A 14,795-nucleotide genomic window follows, 5' to 3' on the forward strand; every position below is an offset into this window, starting at 1 on the left:
TTTTGAGGTTTTTTTTGTTTGGTTTTTTGTTTGTTTTTTTTTTTTTGGTTGGTTTTTTGTTTGTTTGTTTGTTTTTGGTATGGGTCTTTTTTTTTTTTTATGGCTTACTATGGCTGATGGTATTTTCTTTACTTATGAATCTTACTGTGTCATGTTTCCTTCAAAAGGAACTGACGAGGTCTGGGTAACTGCCCTTTTCTTTGACAGCTATGCCTAGGAAAGCCTCGCTGGCTGAGCATTTGGAGGACAACAAGAAGTTTGTCCACAACTGACAAGACCAGGGAGAACACAGAGAGCGGGGCCTTGCAGGAAGCACAGGGAAAGGCTGCTGAAGGAGTTAAAGTAGTGTTTCTACAGATTTCCAAAGGCAACATACTGGAGCTGAGTCTGGAGGACATCATTGATGTGCACGCAGGTAGAAGTCTGTAAGGATCTTTAATTCTATCTTGTCTTTGGCATTTTGAATTTTATCTGTTCTAAAAAGGTGGTTGCAATTTGCTAAGATGCAACCATTACTTGAGTTTAAATACACCAAATAAAAAATATGTGTAAATATAACTCCTAATTTTATAAGGCTTTTTCATCTTATACAGGTGCTTGCAGTTTTACTTCTGGTTCTAAAACTTCTGGTTGTGAACATAATTTTAGAATCCTGGTAAGAGCTTGCAACTGATGGAAGGCTCAAGGCATGATCCTAAAGCATAATGAAGATCCAAATGTATACTTTCAAAGAGAAATGTGCTTAGTGTTAGCTGCCATTACTTTCAGTGTTAAGTTTTGGTAAGAAGAGTCTCTGATGCTTGCCAAGTTTTTACGTGCAACCTGTGGTTTGTAAACCAAAACAAGAAGCCTCCCATTTCCTGGACTTTGCCTTTGTTTTTTGTTCTCACACAGAAAATATTCGGTTCAGGAGTGAAATTTTTAATTTTCACTGTTAAGTTTAGAGTCTCTGACAGTTAACATATGACTTTCAACTTAATCTTCTTGTTTTTCTTTAGTCTTTATTCTTGGTGTTTTTCTTTAAAATGAGTTAAAGTATAAGTCAACTGACATCATTCATAGGTACAAAATAAATAATCATATTAATCTGAGTTTGAAAGAGATTTTCCTTTTGTGTTATCTTCCAGCATTTTGTTTTTACAAGTAACTGAACTGTAAAAGCATGTACAGGCCCATCAAATAGTAAGGTCAAACTAAACCACAACCTTTTAAACAGCAATTTAATCACACATTCACAAAGTGTGATTCTACTATACTACTCTGTGGTTTGTTTTTTTTTTTTTAATGATTGATAAAATAATAGTGCATTCTGTTCCAAGTAATCTTTCTGCTGGTGATTTGTTGCACATCATACTTGTGTCTAATCAGACTGCTGGAATAAAGGCTACTGTACTCTTTGTACAATATTTAATGTTCAGGAGAAATGCAATATTTTAATTAGGTTCAACTACTTGCTGCTCTGTGATCTACACAAAAGTAGTAAAATGATTTAATAGCAGGGAGTTATGATAGGTAACTTGTAATAACACAGCCTCGCTACTTTCACAGTACATCCTGCAGAAAATTTGCAAATAGCATAATTAAAATAAACACATTTCCCACTAAATCTGAGTGTGTTTTGTCATGTGGAAAAGGCCCATGCTTTCACGGGTCAAATAAGCTGGCTGATTTGATTTCCACAGATTTCTTTTGGACCTTTGTGCTTCCTCAGAAGATTGCAACTCTCTCTCTGAGATACAGACCCTGATACCTGATATCCATCCCTTTGTCACACTGAGATACAATCTTCACAGGATTTTGTGCGATGGTTTTGAATCTCGTATTAAATGTGGTTTGAGAGACTAGTGTTCCACCAGCAGCTCAGCTATACTCCTGATGCAAAGTGCAATTTAAGGCCCTGGGTTTGACCTAAAGAAAGCAAGGTAGTACAGTAGTCTCTGTCCATGGTTTTTTGCATTGGATTTGCTTTTTAACTTGGTCTAACTGCAGGTATTAGTCTTTGAGTCATGCCAAAGTGCTTAGCTTTTCCCATGGGCTTTTCTTCAGGGTGGTGAAAGATTTGACTATAGTTCAGTGTTGGTCATTACCACAGTTCCATACAAAGTAAGGATTTCTCATATGCATATTCCTTGGAGCAGCTCATTTAAATTGGCTTAAGTAAGTAAGTTGTGGAAGTACAAATAGGTCTAATTTACACTGCTGACACCTAGAATGGAAATTTGCTGTCACTTTTTCATATTTCACCAAGCTATCTTCTCAAATAACTCATAGCCATGTGATATGAGGAAAGAGTGATATATTTTTTGCAAACTCTGATACAGAGAGGAAAATTGCTCAAAGACTGCTTGATTTCAAAAAAGCCCACGCAGGTGTATCAGAACCTCCTAACAGCTCCATATGGCTATTCTTAGAGGAAAAAAAAGCAACTGGCCACAAGCTAAGCACTGGTTTTGTAAAGGATCTTTGTCCTGGGATACTTGCACTTACCTGGAGAACACATTTCTAAGACATTGGCCAAGACCCATAACCACCTTGATATCTACTGAGTTTTACTATGCAGTTTTCAAACACACTCTGCATTGTTGTACATTCAGACTTCGACCATAGTTAGTCCGAATTATAAATAATTTTACCTTAGTTCATACATTTCCTTTAAGAACAGAGTCCCACTTAGTCTGAATAATCTGCTTTCCACGGAACTCTGGAGCTTAAGTACAGTCATTGTTGAAAAATCGGGCTTGTAAAAGCTTGGTTAAGTATCTTCTGCATACTAACTCCCAAATACCTCCTCCATTCTCATTGTTCAGACTGACTATTCTGCTATTTGTTGATGGAAATCAGTCATGCTAGTGTTAATATTTTTGTAAGAAAAATATTCAAGAATATAAAAAGAAATTCAAATGGCAGTTTGAATTTGAGGCACCTGTATCTCATATAATTGTTCTGCATAAATGCCACTTTCAGATAAGTTTTATTCCTTTAAGTGTTCACTATAATTAGAGAAGTTTGGTCATGATTAATTTATTAAAGGAAAAAAACCTCAATTTGATTTTAATTGAGGTAGAAAGACTCTAGAAAGATTAAATAATCCAGTTAGGGTACAGAAACAAGACCATGGGGTGAAGACTAATGTCAAATGGAAGTGAAGTAAACACAGTCAAGTATGTTTAAAATTATAACTGGAGATAGTTAAAGAATTTTCTGTAGGTCATCACTCATTGACAATTTCTAGAGAAAATTGTATGTTATTACAGTAACAGTAACATGAGAATTCAATCTTTTCCAACTTGACCATATCCAATTATGTTGTGCTTTCAGCATTCAGCTGTTTCCCTTTTTGCTTTACTTAAGACACACCATCTGGATGTCTTCATTAAATGAAGATTAGATAATCTGCTAATAAGCTATTTAATTAGGAATTCACCGGTAGGAAAAGTACTAATGTTGTTATTTGTCTTTACTCACACTTATTACTGAGAGAAAAGAAACCATAGCATTAGCTGGAATATTTTGCATATTTGAAAAACTGCTTTATAACAAACTTACAGTATGTCTAACTATAGTAGTAGTTAGAAAAATAGTCTAGTCCAGCTAGAGATTTTACAGTTATAATTTAAAATAGTGTAATAGTGATGCAAAACAGTTTATGTAGCTTTTTTCTGGTTTCAGATGACTTTATCATTGTCTTATTCATTCTAAAAATGTAAGAAACAACAAAATGCATAGCTTTTACAATTTATCCTTCTGCACTTTTCATACTAGCATCAGTAGGGAAAATGTTTTCCTAAAGTTTTATACGTGAGTGGACATAAAATATTCTTTGAAAATTAATATGTAGGGCACTTGTCCTGGACTGCTTTAGCGTGCATTTCAAGCATATCATAGGCATACCAGCCTAGTATAAAATACTCTCTGTAATAAAGCTATCTGTTTGGGTGAGAATGCTGAAAGAGGACCTTTGCTGGGTAGCTTCTGAGGTGGCTGCTCCTGCTCAGTATCAACTGGATTGAGACCTTCTTAACATATTTCACTTGTGATCTTTTAAAGCTGTCAGGGTGGAATGATTTTCAGTCACTTTACTGTGCAGTGGATTTAAAATCATGTCCCAGAGGTGGTATGTTAATAGATTTGGAAGGCAAAATATTAATCTAATGCACTGTCCTGTCTCCTTAACCATAACTTATAGTATAACTATCATATGATTATGGCAGTTCTCCGATGAAACAAAGTACTTGTATTTTGTTACCCATAAAGCATTTCACTGACTGGTGCACTTGTTACTTCAGTGTGTTATTCTGTAGGGAGCAGAATGGTCAACTAAACTGATTTTTAAAGGGTGAAACATCATACAAGCATTAATTTTGATTACTATACTTTTGAATATAAGCTAACTATTAGTTGGACGAAAAAATTTTCCTGGGAAATTAAAATATGCTCCTTCTACAGTGCTGAGTCTCAAGAAGTCCAAGAATGTTTTAATGTGAAACACCCTCAATTTGCTTCATGTTTTGCTCAATAGCTTGTCTAGACTGATGGTGGAAGCAAACCACTCTTTGTATGCAATAGAAAAATTATTTTTCCCTTTGCTAATTGTGATGGAGGAGATTCTGTGTTCACTTGTTTGTTGGTATATGTATCTAGGAATTAAAAAAATATTATTTGTGTCTCAAGTATTTCAATTTCAGTTGTGCTTTATTTTCTGGTGCTTTGTTTTGTTTTGTTTCACTTTAGTAATGATCAAATACCTCATGAGTTTACTCTGTAAAATTGCTTTGCTAGGCTAAGACCCAGGATACTTTAGCTAAGGAGTTTCCAAGATACAACCTTCTCTAAAATGACCAACTTCTACATCTATTTTTAAGATTTTCTTAAAATAGTTTTTAAAAATAAGTAACTCATGCATCCACTGAGTTTGGATCCCAGAAACCTGGTATTTTAGAAGAAAGTATATTTATCTTCTTACTGTGTGGGACAGTTCTTTGGAGCATTACGGGCAAACTGTGGAGTCTCCACTTGTTTTAAGCATGTATGTTATATGGAAAGCAAATCACCTATGAACACAATGTGCAACCTATTAGGAAAGAATCGTCAAAATATACTAGAAAAGAATCATCAAGTTTTTGTGAAAAGAATTTTAATCAATTAATGATCTATGACTTCTTTGAAGAAGTCAACAAGTAAGTAAGAAAAGTAAGTTGATGTAGCCATTTAGTTTTCCAAAAGCATTTATTTTTGGAGTTTCTTCTCCAAAAGTTCTTGAACCGACTTATTGTGAGATAAGAGAAAATTTTCTCACAGGGAGAAAATATTGATATGAGAAAAATCAAGTAAAAATAAACTTTTATGGTGGAAAGAGATCACTAGTGAAGTCTTACATAGGTCTAATGAAAGGTGTCCCTGCCCACAGCAGGAGGCTTAGAACTAGATGATCTTTGAGGTCCTTTCTAACCCAGGCCATTCTATGATTCAATTATATTTGTACTGTTTATCACCTTAGTGAATGATTTAAGGAGAAAGTGAGCAGTAAGGTGAAAAAAATCACAAACTTTACTAAGTTAATCAAGATTCTGAAAATAAGAGAGACCAGCAAAGTACTGCACAAGGACATCATAATGATGTGAGAACCATAGATCAAATGGAAAATAAAATTTGAGGTAGATATATTTGAAGGGATATGTATTAGGGACCACTCCAGATTTTGAAATTCAGTGAAAACTATGCTCAATGCTAACTAAAAACCAAAATAAAATATTATGAAGTATGATGATAAATGCTGCTCAAAATAGAAGATGTTAGTGTTCCACTTAAATCTTCCATCTACAACAAGAATATTGAATGTAGAACTGGTATCTCAACTTTGAAAGGAGCACAATTTCTGTCAAAGTCAAAGGGAGACACAGACGGAGGTATGGAATGGTTTGGGATTTTTTGTAAAGGAGATGTCATAGGAAAGATGTGACACAGTTGTATATATTCATGATGGTTCCTATGAGAACAATACTTAGAACTGTTTTTTACACTATAATAACCCTAAAGTCACCAAATGAAACAAGTAATTGACAAGTCCCAGACAAGCAAGACAGTTTTTCATATAATGTGTAATTGTGGAATTTCCTGCCAAAAGGAAGTTTTTAATTTCTTTAAAAAAGAAATTTATCTGAGATAAAAAGTGACTGGACAAAATAATGGAAGAAAAATTTATAAATATGAAAATGCTATTCCTGGCTCAGAAGTTTGAATTGCCACTGAGGGATGCAGGTCATCCAGCAGACACATCAGCGTGAGAGTTTCCTGTTTCCCAACTGTTCCAGAGGCGCCTTCTGACAGTTATTGTGAGAGTAAAGATTACAAGGATCTTTGGTCAAACAAGGTGTTGCTGTCCTAGTTTTATTCATCTTTCCTTTCCTTCCTGACCCTGGCTGCTCAGAAGCCTGTGGCTCAAAGGACACTATCCCTCACTGACACCAGACACAAGGGTGTGGTAGCTCAGGTGTGAGGTCTGCGCTTATTCCTCCTTCAAGGGAAGAGATTGAACCACATAAAGCCTGGCTTGCCATAAGCTTCCGTATGTCAGCTGCTTGCTGAGTGAGTCTGATATTTGTGTGGATTTTGCTTGCTATTCACATTGTTAACATGAAGAGGAGGAGGTACAGGAAGACTGAAGACTCAATTAAACCAGCACAGAGACTGCTTTATGGGGAGCTGATGATAGGGAGACTCACACTGATAAATGTAAGAAGGGAAATACTATCTCTGGAGCTAGCTCTCCTTTGCATTGCATTGCAGAGACATGGACTATGAGTGAACTCACAGCTCCAGCACATGTGGGCAGTCATGAATAGTGAGTTACAGTGCACCTCTTTGGGCTGTCTAACTAATTCTGTGTGAGTTTCCTCAGGCAGCTTGACTCCTATCCCTAATGCTTATTTCATTCGTAGTGTTGTAAAAGCATTAAAGGAAGAGGGACAAGGATGGTGCGTGTTACTGAAAGATACCTGCTATATCTTTTCTTCTTGTCTGCTTTAACAAAACCCCAACATATATACACACAGCACCTAAAAACTGGTATTGCACTGTAATAAGTTGGAAATGAAGACAAATTCATATTGCAGGAACTAAAGTAAGGAATGTGAGTGAAAGACCACAATTAGAACAATTTCCTGCACTGACTAATGTGAAATATAACGGGCATGTTTGGAGATGCATCAGTTCACTGAAATATAGTGGCAAAAAAACAAAAGGGAGAGAAAGACAGGCAAGATAGCTGCCAGTCTAACCTGCAGTTTACTAGGGGAAATAACCTGGCCGAAGGTGAGGAAGGAGGAGTTTTTCAAATGGAAGCCTTTACAACCTCTTCATATACTTTCTCAGCTGCCTGGAGCAAGAGCCCTGCGGGGCACTGTCAGTTTCCAAAGGGACCTTTTTGTAAATCTAATTTCAAAAGTTAAGTGCTTCTTTGTAACTCCAAATCAGCTAAAACATGTTGCAGGAGGAAAAGGATGTGATGGTCCATAAGAAAGGCAGGAAATTAATGGGAAGTATAATGAGAGGAAATTTTTTTGTCAAGAAAGACACCGTGAGGAGAAGATAGGCATTAATATGTACTTTCTTAGACAACGACTAGGCGTCCAGAAGACAGCAGACAGCCAAGCTGTAGTTCATTGTCCAGCTATGGTCTCCATCATGCTAAGTAACTTTATTTGATATAGCAGCAATCATGTAATATACTGACTCCAACAAAACACACTATTTTTGAGCAGCTAAAGATTAAAACATTTAAAATCTGAATTGGATATAGTCAACACATAAACAATTCTCCCTTTATTAGGCCAGGTATAAGTTACATAGCCAGAGGGGGTATCACATGGGAAAAAGAAGCGTGATTGGTTTCTCTGGTGGCTCTTCAGATCTTATATGGAAATGGAAGATGAGATGTGAGACTGGAGAAGATAGGCAAAACTGTCAGGTTTTTTTGGTTATCTTGCGGGTTTTTTTTTTAAGTGCAGATCTGTTTTGCACTCTTAACAGACCATTTTGATCAAGAATCTAGGAGATATCTTTTTGTAAGTTCTTGTAATATGTGAAAAATATTCAATGAAGTATATCTGGCTTTTTTTCAGTTTCTTCCCCCAGTTTAAGCACTGTGGACAAAATTGGGTCCAGGATCTGAAAGAAGCAAAAACTTTGGGAGATAATAGGTGATGGCAGGCAACTTGGAGGGCAGAACATAAGAGAATATTTAAATGCCCATGTATTCTAAAAGAAGGAGGGCAGTTCATGTTTACCTGATTATTATTAAAATTCAATAATATTGTTTCAAGAGAAAATGGTTATTATATTCCTTAACATGAAACACAACTGTGTTGCATAACTGACCAGTCTTTAGAATTTATGTAAGTCCATCTCTTTTTGTATTACCTTCCTGTTTAACTTCCTTTTAGACCTTTGATCATAATATCAATTTGCATTGGGAAAAAAAATAGAAAACAGATCCTTTCAGCAAACTGTTAAAAAATATCTTAGGTGGCAAGTGCCCATTTGAACTTGTTTATACAGAGTTTAATACTTTTTCCATTAATACAGTATTGCTAATATGTCGTTATGTCTCTCTCATAGCTACTCAGCATGATTGCATTTTTGTAGCAATCTCAGTAGCAATGAAGAGGCTGTAGCACATGCTTCAACACCAGTACATGTGTGTTGAGTAACAGGTGTTGCTATTTTGTGTTGTTTTGCCTTACCTACTGCTCAATGCTTGATAAAAGTCCAACCACATATGCACACACAGTACAATCAAACCTTAGCAGACAGACATGCTTTTTTTCTAAAGAATCCTTATCAGATTCACTTGAAAATCCTATTTTCATAAAATGAATTCTCTACCACTTCCTGGTAACTTCAAACTTCAGACTGTGAAATTAGCTCAGTTGGTTGGAGCACGTTGCTAATAATGCCAAGGTTGTGGGTTTGATCCCTATAAGGGCCATTCACTTATGAGTTGGACTCAATGATCCCTGTGGGTTCCTTCCAACTCAAAATATTTTGTGATTCTGTGAAAATATATCAATTTGTGAGCATGTCTCCTTGTACCTTTCATTTGTCCGATGAGAGTCCTGAGTCCAGGATCACAAAGGAAGGCACATTCCTAGGGAGGGAGCTGGGAAGCCAGTTGCAGACAGTTGCTTCCTATCATTTCAGATCAACTAGAAGTGGAGTAGCTCCAGAAGGAAGATGTGCAATCACATTAGCACGGTACTGTGCCTGAAGGAATGATCCCTGTCGGATTGAAGAAACTGCTCTGTCTGAAGATATTTAGCTCTTTTGTCTTGCAGTTCCCCCAGCCTCTCTAGGGTAGAAAATGTGGGAGAGAAGAGAGCGAAGTAGTCATGACTCACTGATGAGTCCTTTTCCTCTGATCAGTTAGGAGCCTAGCATTGTGATTTTTGCTCCATACATTTTTGATACATGATTTTAGTCATTAACTAAAATGCATGGGCAGCTTTGATATTTGAAGTAAGCACTTCCTCACTTTTTCTATCTCGTAAATCTCAGGCAAATTACTTAATCTCTATACTTTGATTTCTGAAACCTCTAATAAATCTTGCTGTTAGTGTTTACAATACTAAAGTAATAATACTCCCTTATAACATTGATCTTAAAGTAAAAATTAACATAAACTGCTTACTGACTGCTTAGTATGTTGATTTCTTTAAGCTTAGAAAGACAAAACCAGTATGATCATAAATATGCTAACTTGAATGTAACTGTGTAGTATCTTGGAATTCATTTGCTGTCTGTGACTGAGAAAAAGAAATATAATCTTGCTCCTATTATTCAGTAAAATTAGAAGAGAATAAAACAATTTTTTGTAAGAGAAGAAAATATAGGAATAGTGAGAAAGAACAATCTACAAAGTGAAACCTATGAGTGAAATTTGCAATCAGAATTTTTAGTATTTTCTTTTAATTAATGAAACCTGCACAGATGTGTTCATATGCTGGTGGGCTAAAAACCTTTTATGATATCCAAAAAGAAAAGGCTTCTTTAAGTAGGCATACTGCATTGTCTACAACCACTACTTCCCTCTCTGTCCAAGAGACAATTAAGGCCCACTGTTTAATGATCAATAACCACAGAAACAGTCATCATACTATCAGTAAAAGACGGTATTTAAATATTCACCAATTAATTTGTTTTCCAGTCTCTGCTTTGTAGTGGAAGTGATTTCCACAAAATTACCAATGGTCTGGCAGTGAGTGGCATGCAATTTGTCTTTTACTTCTATATGTGAATATTGACCTAGTTTTAATTCATCTACTAACACTTAAAAAATATCTGTCAACTTTCTATTATTCTTAATAAACAGAAGTATTAAATACTTTAGTTGAGGCAGTGATTATTGCTTACAACTTTTTAACATGATCTAAAAGTTTTAACTCTAAATAAATATTTATCATCGCCAGTCAACTGATAAAAAGGCATTCTATCGTAAGCCATTAAAAATCTTGAGAGGATGGTTTCTTTGTAAATATTAAGCATCAAATACTGGCCCTTTGGTGAAACAGGACACCACACCCCCTTATGCCTTCATCTGGTGGTAAGTTGTTTCTCAATGTAATGTACATTTCTTCTTACAGAGGTAAATACTTTGGGATTTAGCAGAGGACAAGCAGCTGTTTTATAACCAGTTCAAACTGTTGTAGTAATTGACAAGAACAGTGTTACTGTGATTCCTGGACAGTGTTTCTAAGCATCAAGTACCACATGGTTAGTATTCCCATTTCAGAATCTGTGCACCTGTTTGGACCTGCCCTTTCCTAAAGAAACTTTTTCTTAAAATGCTGGGGGCTCTACAAGGTGAAGGTAACTGTTTATAGGAGGAATTTTATGCCTTTTCACCCACACCCACACTGACCTCCTTTCAGCTACTGCTTTGCCAGATGCATTTAATTATTGCCATAAACTGTAAACACTACTGCATGACCATTTCCCCTTTAGCAAGATTGTGTGTGTGAAAAAAGTAAACAGATTGTATAACAAAGTGTTCTCTAGCTGTCAGCAAGGGCTTTGAAAATAAAACACTTCCCTCCCGACTCACAATTGGCTGACAGTCGGCACATAATGAATAATAGCTCCTGGGGACCAGCAGAAAGATGTGTGGGAAAACTTTAATTAAAAGCTTGTCAGTACAATTTTACCTGGGTGACATCACCTGACTGAAATCCTGCTGCCGGGCTTTGTTGTCTATAGGATCGCAGGTAGCACACTTGTTTTGCTGACAGCAAACAATTCAAAAAGTACTTCAAAACACTGGGGGGAAGATGCTATGCTGCCAGTAAAATATAATCTATTTGTGGTGTTCTAATTTTCTAATTAGCAGCTGTAGAAGGCTCTTTGCCATTGTGGGAGGAGGGTGACAAACAGGTTTTTGTAGCTTGTTATCTATGATGCCCTCTTGATTATGTATTTTCTTGACATTCCATTCCAGAAAACTGTGTTCCAAAATCAAATACATTTCCAAATGTAGACAGCTGGGCTTGAGCCAGAAGTACAGACCTAACCATCAAATTCCCAGCTTGAAACTCTCTTATATAAAATCAGAGCAACAAATCCAAACAGCCTAAAAGTTCATAGCAGAGGACTTTCAGGCTGTGAAAAATTCCTAAGAAATGGGAACTTCCTGAGGGTCTAACATAATAAAGCATGTAGTTCAGGAGAAGAGTCACAGTAATGGATTTGATTCTGCCCAACTCAAGATACTGGTAGCTAACACAATGAGGTGGTACACATGCTTTTGTGTGCCTGTTAGTGTAAAATGGCAGTGGAAATCTGAAAGCCCAAACTTGGCCCTTAAGTTGTAATTAGTAATATTCATGGAAAGAAACTTTCATCTAACACCGCTGAAATCATTAATGCTAGTAAAGCCTGGCTATTTTACAAGTAATTTGTAGTAATGGAGAGTAGTTTCTCATAATTTAATGCTAATTAATTCAGTTACATCATGATCTAGCTCAAGTCCTGAGCTGACTTTAATGGGAATAGGCTGGGTCTGAGCCAAAAGCCACTGAGGCCAAAGGTAGTTCTTCTATTGATTTTGAGAGAAGTTTTTTTGGGTGTGTAGATGTATGGGATTTACTTACCTGACAGAGGAAAAGCTCTCACTGAATTGTGTTTGCCTCCTTATGAACATTCTCTCAATTTCCTTAATTTTTATACAATTATGATTTGCCAAATGTTGAGGAAAATATTATATCTAATTAGTGGTGAACAAAAGTAAACAAGAGGTTTATTTTCTTATTACATGCTAAAATTAAATGTTATTCTAGGGCATGTATATGTGAGTAATAACACACAAAGCAATTCCCATGTAAGACTAAAGACAAGGTTTCTAAAATCAAATATTTCTAGTACAACATTTCTGTGCCAAATACAGTCTGAAGACTGATGAACCAAATTTTATCACTTATTTTGGTAGAAGAGGCTCAAGTTAGGCAAATGAGAAGGAAAATCACTGAAGAAATTACTTAAAATTTTTCCTTTTTCTCTTGCTGCTCTGATACATAATGCAATAACATCCAATTCTTTAGAGAGAAGTATGCCTATTTGAGGCTTTCAGTCTGTAGATATTAAGAGATGTGCTTTTAGTTTAGTACTTTTTGTTGAATCATCTGAGAAAGACAGTTTTTGGATTTAGTTATAATAAAACCCAGAATTTTCTCACAGTGTTAGCTCCGTGCAACATGGACTGTTTCAGGTGGAGGGTCTTTCATACTTGTGTTTTTTCTGTGGTTTTTTCTGGCTTGTCAGACTGTTGTCAGTGTTGGTCTTTCAGCTATTTATTCTTACATCATGACTCAAGAACTCAAGCTTCAGAAAAAAGTGACTTTTTCTGACTAACGGTGGTAAATTTGAAGATAAGGATATCTGGCAGGTGTGGGGAGCAAGAACACATTAGTTGTCTCATGAAACTAGCTTTATGATTTCATTCCAGTTTCTGTAGTGAGGAATCCCCTTCAGGAATCCTCTTCACGAGTTCAACCACAATTGTGATTCTTAGCAAAGTTCATGGGAAATTTGGTGGATATTCTTTTCCCTTCAAGCAGTCATCCTTCATGAACACATATATTAGTGATACAGTACAAGGATGGTTGCAGTCTTCCTTATGCGTATGAATCTAATGTGATACACCACTGTTTTGCATAGATGTAAGTGAACTGTCTGGTGTTTCATTTAGTAAGTAAATTCAGTGTCAGGTAAACCACTAGACAAAGTATGAGAAGAGAGGGTTTCAGTTACTGGCATAGGCTTTCTGTGTGATCTCGAGTAAGTAATTTATGGTCTGATTCATTAAAGTGTTAAGTGGTGAGGATTAGATGCTTACATTTTAGGCGATTAGTCAGCAGAATTGGGATGCCTAAGTTATTTAGCTCTTATGGGTGGGGTTATTTTGGTTTGGTTTCTTTGTTTTGTTTGGGTTTATTTTTTGATTTTTTTTTTTTTTTGTATGGTATGTAGGATGGTTCAGGAACAGAAACAACCACACATCAAATGGAACATTTGAATTTCTAGGGTTAAAAACAAGAAAAGATTGCATTGAGTGTACAGCAAGCCTGTATGAAATTCCCACATCTGCAGGGAGGAAAGAACCTTTGTCCTTTAGATTTCTAAGCTCAGAAGCCTCTTCTAAAGGAAGATAGGTTTAGTAGGTTAAAATTTACAGTCATCAATAAAACATTAAACGTGTTTCTTGCCCGTTGTCTTACTTGCTGATTTATATTCCTTATTGTGCTGTCTTTATGTAGCCTAGGGGTTTTTTTCTCCTCAACCTCGTATCTTCTATGAGGCAAGGAAGAAAGAACATGTCCTGTTTTCCCTTTCCATCCTGACCGCCTGTAAATGTGTGTTGGTATGCTTCTCTGGCATCTGAAAGACGCAGGTTTGAATACCTCTGAAGTGGAGTGGCACAGCCTGCTTTGCATGTTGTGGGTGACCATAACTATGGAAAATAAAGCAGCAGTACCATGTTTTTCATAGTAAGTAGTTCATGTCTTTCTGTTTGCAGAAACAGCAGCAGTGGCTGCTGTGTGTTGCTGGGAACATGACGCTTCAAGAACAGATGCTCTAAATAACCAACAGGATTAGGCACATCAAGGGGAGCCGAGACTACTCAAGGGTCCAACAGTTACCCACCTCGTATTAGTGGTATCGTACTTCTATATATGTATTGAGTAACTAGGTAACTATGTATCTTACAGCCTTTCAGGTCATCCACTACAATCAAAGTGGTTTTAATGACATCTGAGAAGAAGCTTTGAGGTGATGGCAAGTACATCCACAGATAAAGATATAACAGCTTCTTGCCTATGTCCTGCTTTAGGTATATAAATCTTTTAGACTTTTTTTTTTCTTTTTTGATCTATTCATAGAAAGGTTATGAAATTCTTGTCAATGAGAACAAATATACTCCAAGTATTTCTCCAATCACAATTTACAAGCCTACTTGTGTAGGTGGGAAATATGTCTTTCTGTTGACATTTAGTAATGCCTTGAAGCAGGATTTCAGAGTTCTTAAAAACATGCCAGTTATACAAGTTAGCAGATGATAGTTGTTTTCATCACCACGGGGTTGTTACAGAAGCTAGTAAGAAAAGTATAAGCAGACACTTTTATTTATTATTTACATATTATCAAAGTGAAGGAAACCTCTTTTAATTTAAGAGAGCTATGAAAAAACCTATAGAAAAACAGCTTTGCTCTTGGTATTTGATGAACTGTAATCTTTGATTGTACTTGAT

Source organism: Manacus candei, unplaced genomic scaffold (assembly GCF_025592945.1).
Source record: "Manacus candei isolate 608988 ecotype Guabito, Panama unplaced genomic scaffold, ASM2559294v1 h1tg000088l, whole genome shotgun sequence".
Taxonomy (NCBI): domain Eukaryota; kingdom Metazoa; phylum Chordata; class Aves; order Passeriformes; family Pipridae; genus Manacus; species Manacus candei.